This window comes from Tursiops truncatus, chromosome 16 (genome assembly GCF_011762595.2).
Source record: "Tursiops truncatus isolate mTurTru1 chromosome 16, mTurTru1.mat.Y, whole genome shotgun sequence".
NCBI lineage: Eukaryota > Metazoa > Chordata > Mammalia > Artiodactyla > Delphinidae > Tursiops > Tursiops truncatus.
In genome coordinates this window covers 2,646,186-2,660,172 of record NC_047049.1, presented here as the reverse complement: position 1 = coordinate 2,660,172, position 13,987 = coordinate 2,646,186, and the positions used below count along the sequence as shown (strand labels likewise).

The window sequence follows — 13,987 nt, the reverse complement described above, 5'->3', positions numbered from 1 at the left end:
GCCCCTCTGTGCACGCCACACACACCCCCTCCTGTGATCTGCCGTCACAAAACCCCTCGCCTTTGCAGGTGGCCGAGAAAGCCCAGAAGCTCAGCTCAGAGTCCCGCTGGGCTGTGGGAACACGAGCCCACGGGCCTCCTGGGGCTGTGCAGGGAGGAGGAATGAATGAAGGGCCCCCGAGGCCTGGGTTCGAATTCTGCTTCACCCCTTCCCAGCTCAGTGACCTCAGATGGGCCCCTTGATGTCCCCAAGTCTGAGGGAGGAAATTACAGTATTTCATAGGACCAGGGCCGTGGCCGGCATATCTTGTGAAGAGCCCTGACTTTACACTTAGGAAACGTGAGTGGCCGTCGTCAGTTTGGTTGTGACACCATCGTGACTTGTCACGACGGGGCCGCTGTCCCCATACTCCCCCTCACACCCGCTGAGACGTGGCGGGGTGAGCAGAGGGCGGGGAGACAGCCTCGCCCCCTCCCGCTGGCACCCTGAAAGTCCTCCGGGCCTCAGGCAGAGCCACAAGGAGTCGGGCCCAGGCTACGCAAGGAGCACCCACCCGCAAGGCCAATCGCCAGGGCCGCCTCTGAGGCCCAACTCTGGCTCCTGCCAGCCAGGGGCGCCCGCGGCAGGCCGCAGAGAGCCGGCCAGGACAGTACAACCAGGCGGACCTGGGGCCCTGGGTCCGGGGCTGCCGCGGGAAGAGGTAGGCCCCGTCCACGTGGCCGGGAACAAGCCTTCTACTCCCCGGACCCCCCTCGGAAACTGGGTGACAATGTACAGAAATATGGATGCATTAAATCGGGAAAGTAAAACATCCCACCTTGATAGGTAGGTCGAGGTGAGGTAAGTCACAACGAATTCGGCTGCTGGCCTGCTGGCGGGCATCAGGCCGGAGGCATGAAAGGACCCTGCGGCAGCTTAGGGAGAGTTAGCGGGAGTATCAGCTTACAGGGCAGCGGGTGATGTCAGGAGGCCAGGGTGGGGCTCGGGGGCCTCCCCAGCTCAGAAGCAGGAGGCATGAAAGCCCAAGAACTCATGGAAGGAGCAGCACACGCTCCTGTCCCAGCTCAGCAGGTACACTCGGGCTGCCAGGCTGCCCCTCCCGAGGCCTGCGGGGGGCCATGGGCTGGGCCCTCCTTTCAGGAGACCCATCACCCAGGAATGGCACCCAGACCTGGGCTGGAGGAGAGGTGCTGGGGCCACAGAGTTGCAGGAGAGGTGGCTCGGGTCCACAGTCGCGGGGCCCTTGGGATGCAGCGTGTGACACGGGCTCCAGGGTCTCAGAACGCAGGAGGTGGGAGGGTTTTCCTTGCCCAAAGGGCTGGGCCCTCGCGATGGCGATGGCCACGCGTGCAGGTAGCGAGGAACAGGGAAAGAGGCGGAAGAGGCGAGCGGGACACTCCACTTCGGAGGGACGCCAGAGGGAGGGGCCAAGTGGACACGGCAGTCCTCGGAGGAGCCTGACCCCGGAGGTGACAGGGTCAGGCCGCCCTCTGGAAGGAGTCCTGGAAGCGGACCGGACCTGGGTGGAAGCACCGACTAGAGGCTCTGGGGAAATCCAGCCTCCCACGGGAGGAGAGCACACACTGGCTGGGGCACCCACGGCCGGGCACAGGGTAGGGTCCCCATCCAGATGGGGGGTGGGGGGGTGGGCGGGGAGCGGGCAGACGCACGAGGACCTGGCAGCTGCACGGCCACCAACACGGACACAGCGGTCCCAGCCCCAGACAGCGGTGGTCCCAGCTCCCAGCCCTCACGTCCCTCCAGCTACAAGACAAACGCCCACATCGTCGGGGGAGCCTGGCCGCCCACTGGAGGCACACGGGCCTCCGACTGCTAACTACAGGTCCCTGTGGTCAACCACTTCTCATTTACAACAAGTTCAGGAAGACAAAACTGTGGTTGTATCTGGCGGATGCGTGTCTTTGCGGATGTTGAGTGATTTTAGAATGTCTTCCTGACGGGGAAACGGCTGGGTGGCCCAGGACTCTCTTTACTCTGGTGATGTCTATCCCAGGACAGCAATATAAGATGCATTAACAAAAATAACCGTCCCCCGAAATCACAAAAACACAAAAGGTATTTAGCACTGACGCTGTGGAAGGGGTGGCTTTTAGTTAGGTATCTCCCAAACAAAAGAAAGCAGATCTAAGCACCCCCACGCCCACTTTCCCAGGGCTCCCAGCCACCATGTGCCTGAAAGGACAGCCTTCACACCACACGGCAGTGACAGGCACCTCGGAGCTCTGGACCTGCCAGGTGAAGCTGACCTGCACAGCAGATAATTCAGGCCCTGTGGGGATGGGGGAATGGGGATCTGCCTCATCCAAACAGGGAGCATTCCAGAGACAGGATCTCTGCTTTTTAATGCGTGTAACGATAACATTTATTTCTTCTATATAACACTTCCTGTTTGCAGATCTGGTGACTGCATTTAAACCTATCATCGACAAGATCTTATTTTTAAATGCACTCAGTGGAAAATCGCATTAAGTATTTGCAACGGATTTTAGAAGACCAAAACGGCCATTCCTTGCGTGCAAATTTAGCCGGGGTGAGGGGATGCCATTTTTTGAGCAGAACGCTCAGGTAACAGGCGTCCGCCCTGAAGCCAGTCACCTCCGTGCTCCTTTGACACTGGCCACACATATCGACATGAGTTCAGTGGACCTCAGAGCAAGGTACATTCTAATTTATGGTATTTACTTATTTATTGCTTTCTCATGGACGTTTTCTTCCACATTCTCAAAGAACGGCTGCAGAGAAGACAGGTTTCTGTCCTCCATTCTCAACTGCTCTGCCTGCCTGATGGGAAGTGACTATAAGCTCCCCTGGCTGCACAAAAAGCCAACTATTTCTTCCACACAAACAAGGCCAGTCAGGGTGTCTGCACGCTGCCAGGCGGCTCTCCATTGCAGCCGTGCCTGACCCGGCGTTCCCAGTTGGAGGGGATTCCAGCGGCTCTCCACAGACAAATAAACAGCAAATACTTACAGGGGACAGCCTTGTAGAACTGATTCCTTAATCAACAGTTAAAGAAGCAAATTGGATTTGCCCTATCACAAAAAAAAAAAAAAATGAATTCCAGATTGTCGTTTTTGTCTTAAGTACAAGAAGGTTGTCTTATAGGCTTGGCTGGATAATTTCATTTTAAAAGTATAGCTAAAATTTGACATCCCTGGGGATTTGTGGTTTTCTCCATCATTATATAACTGTAAACTTCTGGATGTTAGAGATTGGATAATTTCTTGCAGCTGGACCTGGCCTCCAGCGCCCTTGGCCGTTCAGGATGAGCGCCAACGGCTGGGCCAGCGTTACCAGTCAGGCTTGGGAACAAGGCAAGTCCCCAGCACGCGTATCCAAAGTTTTAGCGTGCGAGACTTTTCTTATTCATTTTCCCAAATACAGGTTCTTCTCTCTCTGCTCTCAGTCAAAGGAATGGTTAGAAATTCTCTGGACAGGCTGTCTCTACCCCAGCAAGTGAAACACAGCAGAAACACACACGCAGCCTCTTTTTAAGGCTTTGGGGTTGGATGCTGTTGTGCAGTTTTTCTGTGCCGAGTTCTTTGGGACCATATGTTCGCACGACATTATGGAGGGAAGCTGGCCTCCAGCACAGGACAGGCCTGGGCTAGCAGACCCAGTCAAAACTGTAAAACGCTCCATGAAACTGTGGCAAGCAAGGTGCAGCGTGAGTCCCCGTGGGTGAAATATGGCCCCCACCCCGACTTTCCCGCCCTGTGCATGATTTCTGAGTTGATTAACATTTCACTTCTAGTGTTATGTTATTACAGCCTTTATGTTTTAATCCATTTTTCACAGCGTGGGATTCTAGTAATCAAGTTATTCCTGTAAAATCCTAAATAAAATGAGAAGTTTATTAAAGATATTTATCTTATACAACAAGAATAAAATCAATTTGCATGGCCGGTCCAGCATCCTGTTACAATAACCTTAAAATATACTGTTTATTTGCGGGAGGGGCCGTGTCTCTTTTCAGATTGGTCAGTGAGGAGAGGACCAGAGTGCACTTCGTTCAGAAGAGCGGCCTGGCAGCTGGACGCGGAGGAGAGCATTTTTATTGTTAATCAATGCCAATCAATTCTGAGCCTTGATGTTAAATAGGGATCAATACCACTGGCTGCAGATGAGATCTGATTTCAATTGGTGAGCAAACCTGCAGAAGTTTTTAATCATCAGGTAAATCAAGACCTGGAACATAAGTCAGATGAATTAATACAGGCCGTGCAGGACCTCTCTTGCCACTGATCCAGCACAAGGAAATTTCTGTCATATTTCATTATCACTCTTAAGCCGAGCTGAAGGCAACGTTTGGGGAGCATTTTCTGAGTGGGAGCTGGAGCGCCCCTCACGCCGCACAGCCATCCCTCCTGCAACTGCAGGTCCACCGAGTATAGTTATACGTATGCCCCATGAATCTCATTTTATGCGATTAAGATCCATAAAAATTCAATAGCTTTTCTTCTGCAATTCACATTTTACCTGGTGAAATATCATAAGAATTTCATTATCTTTGCAGCTGTTGCCTAGGATCAAGCAAAGGTTATTATCCTCTTCGAAAACACTATAGAATATGTACGAAAATGTCAGGAGAACTGGGCATTTAAAGCTTGATTTTTTAAAAGAAAAACACTGTCTGAAGTTTAGAATAAACTGTACTTGACATTTATGGACCATGATGCATTTCTCGGTAAACTGATTTTGCAAGGAAGTTCTTTGAATTCGACTCTGTGGCTGGATTGTAAAAGGAAAAGGAAAAACGGGGAGGGTTGGCGGGGGTGGGGGGGGGTGTGTGCTTGCTGGAGGTGGAGGAAGAGGCGAGAAAGTGGGGGGAGATGGCAAAGCAATTCAAAACCGAAGTGCCCCCCACGCCAACCCCCCGCACATCAGCCGGTATAGGATTTGGTAACCTTTCAGATAACCATCACGGGGAAGAGAACTTGGGAGAACCCTAACCGACTGCCAGGGCCTAACCCTGTGGATCATTCAGGCCCGTTTAAAGCATCTGAAGAAAAATGGCCAGTGCAGAGAAGGTGATTGATCAGAAAGCTCTGTAAATCACGCGATTCGGCACAGTCCTCGGCCTCCACTGCTAGGGTTCCATCTAGGATGATAAATTAGCATTAGATGGGACCTAATGAGTTTACTAAACATTTGGGATTTGTGCTAATAAACTGGCTGGCTGTGAACTAGCAGAAGCGATGAGCAATCCCGGGGCTCCCTCTTATCTCTGTACATGACAGTTAAACCACGCTTCCAATCTGCGATCAATTCATCATCCGACACCATTGTACATTCTTCACAAAAAGATAATTACTGCTTCCCTGGATCAGAACACTCATATTTCCTTGGAATTGCAGGTCTCGATAGCAGGCACTGTCACCACCTCCTCTGAGCCCCACTATACAGCTCTATTTATGATCATTATTTTCGCCTAAACAAGCCTTTTTCCTCAACTTGATAACGAAACCTGCTATGATGAGAAGGGAACAGTTAAGGCATTGTTTCCTCTGTGGAGTGCTTTTACGTTTAGTGGAGGCCGCTGACAAATATTTTATTCAGGGCATTAGTAAAAGTTTCCGCTCGTTAGAAGATATCGCTTCCATTTCCTTCAAAAAAAAAAAAAAAAATACCGTTCCCGGCTCCGATTTGTTCAAAAACAGAAAAGGGGCAAGAGTAAAGCAAGTAGTGTAACAGAGAATAAGTCAAAACGTGATTTAAAAGACCGGAGCGGTTTTCAAATCACATGCCCCTGGCTTTGCTGTCTTCAGACCCTCCGTCCCTGCCTCGCGCGCGGGTCTGCCCTGCCGACTGGTCAACTCTGTTTGACCCCCAGCGCACGCAGTAAATTACCATAACACACAACTCTGAAACAATGTAAATTAGTTACTGCTCGCGGTCTAATAAATGGGAACAAATGTGTTTGGGGCTGGAGTGGGGTTCTGGATGCTATAATTGCTGGGAATAATTATAATGGGGTCTTAGGAAATACAAGCAGCAGTCACTTGTCATGACAAATACCCCTGGCCCAGCAAATATGCTTCTGACCGCAAGACTTGTAACAGCCAATTTTTTTTTCCTTAAAGTTAAAATATACTTGGAGACCTTGCTTTATTCACGATCACGTCTGAAAGCCTTTTTAAAACTATAAAGCGTATCTCTGTGTCATATTATTCAGAAGCAGGGCAAGTTTATTTTTACTGTAAAGCTTTTCTGAGATTGCCATTGCGTGCTACAGACCCCGTGAGAGCAGCGACTCCAACACAAAAGCTTGGGTGACCAGCAGAAGAGGGAGAGAATCAGTCATTTGTTGGGGCAGTGGGAGAGAGCAGGAGCTATTTCTGAGCAACACAAAGGCACACCTCTGGATGGGAAACGTAGCCGTTTATTAACTTGCATAACTCATTTATTTGTTCAAAGTAATGATCTTTGGGGAAAGGGCTGTTATATTTAGAACCCGCTTGTCAAATTTAATAAATGATAGTTATTGCCATTTTTTTTTCCCCCTGAAAGCACTTTCCCAGAGCCTTCCCACCTTTCCCTGGGGCCCCCACTGGCCAAGGACCAATGGGCAGCCCACGTCTCAGCGACTGATGGCCGCTGCCCGGATCTGGCCCATGACCTCGGACGGTGGGGATGAGCATCACGTCTGATCCAATCCCCCACTTATTTCCTGACCCAATCTTCCTGATGTCAGAGGACGAATCGCTTCATTGAGAAAATGGAAATGGACGGGGAGCTCCCTTTGGCAACATTTCCAATAACCAAATATCAGGAAGGAGAGACACAGAGAGGCTGCCGGGACCACCCCATCCCCGCACGCTGATCTGATTTACAAACCTTTCCTAATGTGAAACAAATGCTGTGGGTGTGAATTCATACTTAACCATAAAAACCCTTGCATTACTCTGTCTCGTATTAAATACCACATATAACTCTCAGCAGGTTTTATGTTGTGCTTTACTGTCAGCAATGGCTGAAGCTGGCCTAACATTTTGTTTGGCAATTAGGAAAATTTGTAGTTTAATTTATTAAACCAAAAAAGCCAACAACTACACTCGATGCCGAATTCATTCCGTTTTTATGCCCATTTGCCTTCCCAATAATTTAATCATTCTCCTTTTATGGCCTATGCTACTTAAATATCCCCAAAAAGTATTATGTAGGGGGAAAAAACCTGAAAATAAGCAAAACTGAGTCATGCCACTTAAATAAATTCTTGGTGAAAAGTTTAAATGTTTTCATTGCTTGGCAAAGGAGTCAACTGCTTTTTTTTTTTTTTTTTAATGGGGTGGGACACGTAAACTTCCAAAATCTCAAGAACCCCACAAACGACATCTAAACATCACTACGTACTTCCATAAGCTCAGGAGTGTACGAGTTTATCACAAAAAATGCCAGGACATTAAATGAAAGGAAAAATATTGTCCAGAAACCTTTAAGAAGAAAAAAAAAAATGAAATCCAGAAAGTATTACAGTGGCTATGAGGCCACAAAAACACATAGAGGAAACTTAAATGTATATTTCTAAACGAAAGAAGCCAGTCTGAAAAGGCTACATACTGTGCAATTCCAACCATATGACTTTCTGGAAAAGGTAAAACTATGGACACGGTAAAAAGATCAGTGGTTGCCACAGGGTAGGGGAAGGGAGGGAGGAAGAGCCAGGGCACAGAGGATTTTTAGGGCCGGGAAAGAAACTATTCTGTAGGACACTATAATGGCAGATACATGTCACCATACATTTGTCAAAACTCACAGAATATACAACACCCAGAGTAAACCCTAAGGTAAAGTATGGACTTTAGTTAATTACAAGGCATCAACGTTGGCTCACCCATTGTAGCAATGCACCTCACCGATGCAAGATGGTACCAAGAGGGAAAAGGAGGGGGTGTTAATATGGGGACTCTAATTTCTGCTCGTGTTTCTGTAAACCTAAAGCTGCTCTCAAAAATAGTCTCTTAATTTTTCTAAAAATACTGTCAGAGCACTTCAGAATCTACATCAGATGGAGAGGAAGAAATGCCAGGTTGGGGTGGACTGTCACTGGGGCAGGTGTGGCTTCAGTGTCCCTGCCCGATGACCACCCGCCCCCGGCACCCGCCTGTGTCTCCAAGGCTTTCCTCCTGGCCATGGGATGTCATTCTACGGAGCCTGGACATGTGGTCCCCAGCCATGACACCTTGGAAAGGATACCGGCATGAACCTGTCGGAATAGTGCCTGCAGGCCACACCCCCTGACGCTGAAGGTGATAGAAAACTTAGGGGACCCTCAAGGAGGAACCCCCTCCTCGACAGGACTGGAGGGGCGCACTCCCGACCCCTCCCCCCCCGCCAAGTGGCTTTGCAGGGTGTTAATTTAAACTAAAAGGGGGCGCCCTGCCCCCTTGGGCCTTCTGCTCAGGCCCTGTGTCAGCCCAGAGTCGGGGTGGCCTGGCTGCACTGCCCCCACGTGCACGCCCTGGGAAGCGGGCTGCCCGCGCGCCCGTAATCGAATCCCACGCTTGTGCTGCACAGATGTCACCCTCAGATGGCCCCGGACCTGGCGCAGCCTCCAGCCCCGTGCTCAGCCCCTCCATCACGTCCAGACTGGCCATTTCTGCAAAAGCTTTCTAGTTCAGTGAAAACCCCCAGCAACGGTGAGGTCGTGCGGTTTTGCCCGACACCACTGCTGAAACCCTCTCCTTGGATGGCGGGCTTCGATGGTCAAGGCTGGTCTTTCCGCCCTTTGGAAATGCGGCGTCACGACGCCACACGTTTTTAGGGCCTTAAGCACTGCCCAAGTTTTTGTCTTGTTTTAACATGGCACCCTGCCCCCAACTGCCTTCTGCTGAGAGAGAGGGAACGGGAAAATACAGGCGACCAGGGAGGCGGGGAGGGGAGGGGCGCGGCCGGAGCTGCCTGTCTGGGCGAGCGCTTGGCCCCTCCCCAGATGTGTGAGCTAGCGCTCCGCTCCCGGCCAGCAGAGACCCTCTGGAGCCGGCTCCTTCCGCCAGCGGGGCCTGGGCTCTGGGTCCTACAACAACACCGCTGGAGCCCCTTCCTTTCCGTACGTGTTAAACTCATTTCCTAGTGAATTACTGGGAAAGCCAGGCGCTCCCCCCGCCGCTGTGCTCAGAGGAGGATGCGCTCCATCCACTCTGGCACCGCGGGCCAGCGTGCATTTTGAGCATTTTCTAGCTGAGCAACTTCCAGCGAAGGAATTACAGAGGGATATTTTTCATTTGTTTTGTTTTTAAAGGGAAGGGGAAATGAGTGATTCAGAAACAACCAAAATAAGAGCTTCCCTATTACCACCCCTCCCCACCCCACCCCCGCAGTGCTCTTCATGGAATTGTTTGCAACTTCATAGCATTTATTACGTTGGCAGATATCACCGACCTCTCTGAAGCAACAGTTCTGAAAACAGTTTTCTCAAGCTTCTACAATCTAATGAACGCTAGTTACCCCCAAGTCTAAGAAGCTTATAAAATACAACCAAAAAAACCCAGAACACATAAAATTCCTCCGCTTATTTTTCTAAATTACAGCCATATTTTTATTTTAAAGCATTAATAATACCAGCATAATGTCTCACTATATAGAGTTTTGACCACAAACATTTTTGGGAGATTTGCTCTGCAGATAAACAAACAAGAGGAGCTTGTGTTCTGGCAAAGCGGACGGAGTGAATGGTTTTCATTTTCCCCGAGTGTGAGCCCCAGAAGCTTTGCCAAGTACAGGTTAAGCTCCTTGAGTTTTCACTTCCTGTACCCCGACCTGTCAATCACTTCCTGTCTGCAACGACAATTTCCATCATTAGAGCTGGGGATTTTTATCTCCTGCAACGGTCCTCCCGTTGCCACCGTTAGTTCGAATTCTGATAAATTATTCACCATCTTTGAAAAGTAACCGAAAATGACACCGTCCACGTGCACCACCGCTCTGCAGCCAGGGTCCCCGTCCTCCTGGTGAGCCTCCAAGCGCTCTGACGAGGCCAGCTTCTCCCGCTCTTCGGCGGCTCGAGAAGGCCTCTGGCCAGCCCCAATTATCTTCTGGTGCACAGAGAGTAATTATTTGCTTCCTGTAAGCATGCGTAACAGAACCCAGAGTTTGGACGGCTTTCCATAAGGTAATCCAATTCATCCAAGCCATCCTAACACAATTACAGGCACTGGCAGTATCTTTGCTTTTCACCTGATAAGGCTGCCGCAGAGGCGCGGGATGGCTTGCGTCAACATACCTCCCGGACTATAGCTTCTGACAGCCCCGCGTTCGGCCCCTCCCCTCACCCCCCTGCATGTGGCTACCCAGCAGCGTGCTGCTCCCGGGCTCCTGCACACAGCAGCTCCGGGGAGGCTTCTCCCTTGCACGGGCGGATGAGCATCAGAGCTGTTTCAGAGCGTTCCGGAAGTCATGATGGGTGTGCGGCTGGTTCTAAAACCCGTCCATCGACGGGCCTGGCCGTGGAGTCCTCAGCCGGGCCAGGCGGCCGTAAATCTCTGCAGGCCTCCCGGGCCTAGACCAGAGATGCAGGCGCTGGGCCTGACAGTGGCTCTGTACGGCCGTGACCGGCGACCGCACGCTGCCATACAGTGGCGGGCAGCCTCAGACTTAGCGTGTGTGATGTCAACTCTCTAATCCCGGGGCTTCCAGGGAGAAAATATACAAAGTGGGGACTGTTTCTGGTGTCTCCCCCTTGAAATGAAAGCATGTCATTGTGGCTCAATAATGCGGCTCTTCCTTTTCTGTTTATTTTCAGAAGTTTATGGGGAAAAAAATGTTTAAAGGATGAATGAGCACGCTGAACTTTTTGCCTCTCTCCGCTGGCGTGCCAGGGAATAAAACAGCCATTCACACCTGAGCACGGAGAAGCCAGATGGGGCCAGTGCCAGGCAAAATCAGATTCTTTGTAGCCACGTCCATTCATCCAAAGTGTGCTTTCACGTTGCCAAATTTCTAGCTAATATTTTCCCTTCGCTGAAGCCCCAGTGTATTAAAACAGATCCTGAACCAAAGAGCGTCTCCAACACACAGCCAACACCCAGAGAAAGACTCGGGGATCCCAGGCCTGCTGGCTGATAATTACATTCACCTCTTTCAGAAAACCGAGAAGGAGAAATTAACACCAAACTACTGTTTTCATTGCGTTATGCAGATGAAATGACAAGGTGTCGTTTAAGAAGTTAATAAACAGTCTCCGTCGTGCAGGTTATCCAAATGCTACTGAAGAGAAAACCCTGGATCCCTAAATGATGTGTAATTAAAATTATTTTTAAAATCCTCCCTGACAGGCCGGGGCTTAGCCAAAATGTAAATGACATTAAAGAAGACAATGAATTTCATTTTATTTAATGTCCCTTTTTGCAGATCCTCATTTACATGGCATTTTTAACAAAAGCGTTGACCTTATAAATGCTGGCATTTGTGCAGCTCCCTCGGAGTTGGATTTAATCACGCTCGTGCAAAGCCATGAGGGAGGGAGCCTTAAGTTCTCTGCTTGGAGAGGGAGAAGGAATAAAAACATTGGGACTGGTCAAATGTTTATCCTCCCCGCTTCTGAAAACAACCTGACAAGAAGATGTAAGGGGCTAGGGAATAACCCGGTGCTGTTTGTAAGGCCTGGTAATAATCATACATAATCGTTTGGAAATATAGCTAATAAAAAATATAATGAGTGTTCAGCAAAATCGGCATTAGGCCCAAATTACATGATATTAATACTTGAACAGGTGCAGAAAGGCGCTTTAAATGAGGTAAATGAATAAAATGTCCCAGAGCACAACTGTGTGTGCTGACAAAAAGTCAATGCCATGAATAATTCAGTGAGGAGGACTGCCAGCAAAGGTCGGCTCTCTTTGACCTTTGTGACAGGAAGTGAAAGGAAACACTGTTGGCTAAAAAAAAAAAAGAGAGAGAGAAAGAAAGAAAGAAAGAAAATCTCCAATCGGCCTTCAGCTACCGTTCTGCAATCACTTTAAAGGTGTAAACTTAAAACTCGTAAATGAATCAAAGGAAGGCTCTAGAGGGCCGGTGGATGGAGGGGGAGTTAAAACCGTGGACAGTTAGCTCTTCTGACTCAAGACCATGTGAAATCGCAGACAATGAGAGGTTAAGTCAATAATATTTTTCTACAACCCAATGTCAATTATGTATAAAAAATCTGAGGTCAGCTGAAAAGTATTTTCAGAGCCCACAGGGTTGAAATTTTGTAACAGCTGTTAAATATGACAAAACTCCCTCCTCCCCCCCAAACTAAAGCTATTCCAAACTCTGTATGAAAGAAAATGGGATAAACAGATGTCTGGCTTCCAGACAGGAAAGTAGGACAGACTTGGAATGATAAGTCTCCCAAACTCTATAGACCCTCGCCAGATTTACTGGGGAGGGGGCACTGCCTGCCACAGAGATGCCAGCAAGTAGGGCGCCTGAGACGGGGCCATCTGGAACCGCCCTGCCGAGCACGCCCCCGGCACGGCCCGGAGCACACGGTGTGTGACCCGGCCCCTCTGGACGGGTCACACCACCCGGCTCCTGACACCTCCCCGACCGGCCTTTCCACTTTGCAACAGTTGGACCTGCACCTCTGGTCCACTGAGGGCCAGCACGGAAGGGGAGGTAAGAACGTGGACCCTCCTGGGCGCTTCCTGAGGCCCGGGAAACACCAGGATGGCACGGGAGGTGGGCGAGAGGCAGAGTGTGGCTTTGGCTTCGCAGCTACACCAACATCCTGTAATCATTTGCAGCCCTTGGAATGTACGGGTGAAACAGGAGAGATTTATCTGTTCATAGTTGGGATATGTGGACAATGGGTGTTCCTAATGAAGACCATCTGCTTTTGTGTTTTCCCAGAAAACATTATTCCATGAGGAAAATGATACTCCCGTCCTTTTCAGCAATACCCTAAAAATTCATGTGTGTGTCTGTGTGTGTGTATATATATATTTGTGCATGTATACACACACATATAAACATGGGTATGCATGCACGAGTGTGTACACACACATATATACATGTATGTGGGCGTGTGCACGGTGTACACACACGTATATACGTGTGGGTGTGCAAGCACGCGCACACACACACACACGTCTCCCCCCTCCCCGCATCTGGCTCTCCGCATCTCACCACCATCTACCATAGATGCTTGTTCCTGCAGCATCCCTTTACTGACCATGATTTTTCCTTTACACTGCTATGTTTCTCCTTTACCCCATTAGTTATATTATTCTAAATATGCCACAGAATAATTATATTTGTGAAGCTATAAAAAAGGCACTGTTTCATCAAGAAGAAAACAGTTAACGTAAGTGAAACCTTCACCATAAACTATAACGGTTTTGTAATGCAAAACATTCTCACTTTTCCCCCCTCTTTTTTACAGAGGGGTCTTCCATGCTGTTCGTGAGTATTTAATGCTTCTGAAAGATAACTAAACTGAATTGTGTAATTAATTGACTTAAGGCATCGGAGTCTATAGAATGTGATTTCCCTGCCAGAGCAGGGAGCCTACCGCTCTGCTCTCATAACACAGAAAAGCAGTCTCAGCGTGCCAGAAGAGGCTCGGTGTGGGTTAGAACAAACGTGGGCCCATTGATCTCAATTCAGGTTGGAATTATTGGTTTATATCCTCAGGACAAATATGCCTTATCTGGTCAGAACCTGCTAAATGTATCCAAAGGCCACAAGGAGCCGGCAAAGCACATTGTATATAATTCTTTTTTAAGCCAACTAACCAAGTGATGACATTGCTGATGGGGACCTGTAGACTGACTCACCGATTTGATGGGATATTTTATTCTGCAATACTCAAGAGGAAACACGGGCTAGAAACTCAACGTAAGCAACTAATTTTAGGAGGCAACACACACGCCACAGAAATGATTATCATTATGAAACTGAAACACATCTCGGTTGCGAAAGACTCCATCACTCTGAAGATAGTCCCCTCCTATCGGTATTTTTCTTTCTCTGATGAACACAACTT

General features: G+C 49.1%; 1 protein-coding gene across 17 annotated transcripts in view; it reads right to left on the bottom strand.

Moving 5' to 3' along the window:
- The window catches only part of EBF3 (EBF transcription factor 3), a 117,641-nt gene that overhangs the window by 94,491 nt on the left and 9,163 nt on the right, over positions 1 to 13,987 (bottom strand). The window lies entirely within an intron of this gene.